Genomic DNA, 4489 nt, shown 5'->3' on the forward strand with positions numbered 1-4489 from the left:
AGAGCTCTATGGAGACTGACTCACTGCAGGAGACAGACTCTAGTGGACACTGGTAGGAACAAATGTTCAATCTCAACAAGATATGTAATAACTGTACTTGAAAACCATCGCGCTATTCTTTAAAAAACTGAAATTACTGAAATAAAATTCAGGAGACAGAAGGTCAAAAGTTCACCTGAACTGCTCAGACACTGAAAGGTTGAAAAAAAATAACTGTTGAATCATTCTCACGTTGTTGCTGTCGCTGCTTTGTCCTCTCGCTCTGTTTGTTTTTCTGATGCTCTTTAGTGAGGTCGACATTGTGGAGCAGCGGACGTCATAACACAGGCGCTGTGTCCTCTTCCATCAATGACTGCGGTTTCACCTGTTCGACCTCCAGCGCTCTTGGACCGAGTCCACGTCCATGCCAGCACATTTACCCACGCAAACAATGACCCTGTTGTTCGCTAACAGCCGTCTGTTGGAGCTGATTAAACTTTTAAATGTAATTTAATCTAAACGGCCCAAGTGGGGGAATGGGGGGGGATGGGGGGGGGAGGATACCTGGTCACCCTCCTGGCGTGTTACATTCCTGGTCGTTCTCGTCACCCCCCCCCCCCCCCCCCCCGTGTGTGGGTGAGCGTGACCTGGACTAACAGGAAGCAGGTTCTCAAGGTGCTGCAGTTCAACAGAGAGAGAAAGACGGAGCTGTTCTGCACAATGGCTTCACTGTTCGACTGTCGACCTTTAGCAGCGACTTAAAGTTGCATTTGTCCCACACGAGAATTGCATTATGGGTATTTTTGTGTAACTTCGCATTCTTTCTGAATTCCATCCGCCTGCCTTTCGTAATCACTCTGCAGCGCTCTGCAGCAGGGTCACATTTTCTCAGCGTGTCAGCTGCTAATTCTCCGTCCTTGACTCCAGCCCGGCTGCGGAGCGAGGGTCACGTCGCCTCCTGATGGAAGCTGCCAGAAACTCAGATGTCCTCCTCGGATGTGCTGCTCCTGCTTCCTAAAGGTTGAGCGCTTCTCGTTAAGTTGCTCCCGCAGACTGAAGTTGATGTTTTGGTCTGACTGTGCGGCTCGTCTGACACCAGATGTTTCTCCTGACCTTTAAGAGACGTGACTGCGCCAGCACACGTCACATCTTTAATCCCATTAAAACCTTTAGAAAACAGACCTCTGAAGTATTGTTTATATAATCCTGTTACATTGGTTTAAAATGAAGAAACAAACATGATCGCTCAAGGGTTCATCTATTATCAGCTAAGACGTAAGACTATAACAAATGGGATTAATAGACCGAAGACGATGGACAGCCCTAGGACCTAAACTCAAGGGTCTTAAAATGATTACTTGTTGTGTTTCTATTGCAAAGTTCAAAGGTCTAATTTGGTCTCGTGGTAGTTTTTAATGATCTGCAGAGAGAGAGAGGAGAATGAAGGAATGACCACAGGTCAGTCTGAGGTCACGACCTCACTCCCGGGTCATCGGCGCCCGAGGTTTGAGGACAGGATGATCCCCACTTCATGTTTTATAATCTGGATGTTCTGAGAAAAGGAGAAGTGAGACTTGTAACTCACAGAATGTGTGTGTGTGTGTGTGTGTGTGTGTGTGTGTGTGTGTGTGTGTGTGTGTGTGTGTGTGTGTGTGTGTGGTGTGTGTGTGTGTGTGTGTGTGTGTGTGTGTGTGTGTGGGGTCTGCAGATTTGTGCATCAGTATGCCAGAGAGTTTTTAAAGAGCAAAGGATCACAAGTGTGTGTGCGTGTGTGTGTGTGTGTGTGTGTGTGTGTTCATGTCACTGTGTAGCTGTGTGTCTGATTGACAGGCAGAGAGCGGCAGCGTGGCCGTGCCTGTGGTCGAGGCCAGCTGTGGGTGTTAAGGCGTCAGTATGAGGCATATGTCAGAGATCAGCGGCGGACTGCAGAGAGCGCAGAGACGAGGAGCGAGGGGCTCGTTGGGGGATCGACAGAGGCAGAGATTACCAGGGGCTCCAAGCCCTGACCACCGGCACAAAGCAGCACACACACACACACACACACTCACACACACACGACCACGCTGCGTGTTAATAAGATTGTCTTCCTCTCCTTTGTCTCAGGAATAATGAGAGGGGGAATAAGAGTCCGGCTCTTGAACCTCTTGAACCTCTTAAGTGTCGGCAACTGAAGGAAAACAGAGCGCGGGGATTAAGGAGATGTGCCGAGATCACATTCTGTGCAGCCCGTCTGACTGTCACAACAAACAAAACACTTCACTGATGAACAGCTCACAATGTGCACACAATCATCCAAACTCAAATGTTGTCTTTTAGATCTTAATCGAGTTCATTTTAAAGGCTCAATGTGTCGAAACTGGTTGATAATTTTTACATGAAAATTCATTAAAAATTGACTAAACCTGTGTTGTTATTGTTGATTACTTAAATGAACACAAATAATTCCAACAGCCATAATTTTATAGTTGTGATGGCCCGTGTCTTCTTGGTGGCCGCTATGATGAGTCAAAATGTTTGTCGTTGCCATGGAAACACAGGATGTTACGTCCAAGGACTAAAAGCTGCCGTCCTGTGGCCGTTTGTGCTGCTTTGATAAAGACGTCGTGTACGTTTTGGACGCCCCTGGGTTTGCCAGATATGAGAGCAGTTATCAGGTGAACAGGTGTTGCAGCGATGATAGATAGATAGATAGATAGATAGATACTTTATTGATCCCGAGGGAAATTCAAGATGGAAGCGGGCAGTGGAACTGCTTCAGATAGAAGTGATTGTACCCGAGCTAAAAAGCCTCTGCATGTTTCTAATAAGCTCCAGCAGCAGAAAGCTGCTCAAACTAGGATCAATGTTGGAGATGAAACATGGAGAGAGGTTAGAACGCAGAAAGCTTTACAGACCCATGCAGAGCTGGCTAAACACTGAAGCTACAGTGTCCACCACATGCAGAGCTGGCTAAACACTGAAGCTACAGTGTCCACCACATGCAGAGCTGGCTAAACACTGAAGCTACAGTGTCCACCACATGCAGAGCTGGCTAAACACTGAAGCTACAGTGTCCATCACATGCTGAGCTGGCTAAACACTGAAGCTACAGTGTCCACCACATGCAGAGCTGGCTAAACACTGAAGCTACAGTGTCACCCACATGATGACCTGTGTGAGAGGAGGGGGGGAGACAGCTCTCTGTGATGATTAGAGGTTAGACTGCAGTACTCATTTTAAACACTAGGGGGCGGAGCTACAGACTGCTCCTTTAAAAGACTTTAAATCTGGTATCAGTTTTATTTTCCGTTTCTTTTCTCTCTGATTTGTTGCCGTGGGTGAAAATCAATCCCACATTAAGATATGGTTAACAAAGTCGGTTTGAAGAACGGCTGCACATATTTGCATGCTTGGATCTGATGACGGGATCTGGAGATTGGATGAATATAACTCGCCACTCCCTCAACACCTGTCTCAACTCAGCTGTGCAACATTCAGCAGCTCGCCTGCACGAGTGTCTGAATCTGTGAATATGAAGCGCCGTGCACGCTCAGGGAAACCTTCTGAATAAATACATGATTCACAACAAAAGAAGCAGAACAAATGTGCTATGTTTTTATTCATGTCGTGCACCATTATCATGTGAGCTGTTTCGCTGCTGCTCTCTGTGACCCGGCATCACTGCCCGTGTGTTTGTTTCGTCGACAGCGAGAGTACGTGGAGTAGGTAGCGATAAGAATAGCTGTTTTATTGTACGCGGCTGCCTCGGCTCTCTAATGCCGAATGTGTTATCTGAGGGTGCAGCATGCCACAGTAAGCTATGTGCATGTGACGCATGGCTGAGCAGAATTCCTCCTCCTGAGAGCATCGAAGGCCGGAGATAGGAGGGAGGCAGAGGGAGAGAGATGGAGGGGGGGGGGGGGGGGGGGAGCGGTACCAGGAACATGTCGTTAAGTGGAATGAAGCACTCCTCGTTGCAGATAAGATTATCGTGTTCCCCTCGCCGGCGTCGGTAAAACGATCTGAGAAAAACAAAGGTTGCTGATTATGTTGTTGATCCACTCCAGACACGTCGATAAACGGAGACCAAGTTATTGTTGTTATGATGCCACGATGTTCAACTTAATTATGTTTCTCGTAAGAATCAAACAATATCAATACACGTGTCGATACGAACGGCAACAACAACTGTGGGTTCGACTCCTGCGTCATGACCTGTAGGTGCAGGTCATCCTCCATCTTTTTTTTAAAAGTCGGTTACCTCTTGCACACTGTCTACATTGAACTAAAGACAGCGTCCCAAAATGTGCACATCTTGCAATGACAGTCAGAGACCTCCCTAAAGGGCCCCCATCTGACAGCACACACAAACAGAGGAAGAGGAGTAAGCGTGTAAGCAGACGCTGGCAGGTATAAAGGTGATGAACGCCGTTTGGAGGGCGTCCATATTGATTCTTGAAACACCACCGCTGAGTATCTGATTCTTCTACAATCTTAGTCAAAGAAAAGGAACGCCTGTTTCTCTTCCACA

The sequence above is a fragment of the Symphodus melops genome (assembly GCF_947650265.1).
Source record: "Symphodus melops genome assembly, chromosome: 15".
NCBI lineage: Eukaryota > Metazoa > Chordata > Actinopteri > Labriformes > Labridae > Symphodus > Symphodus melops.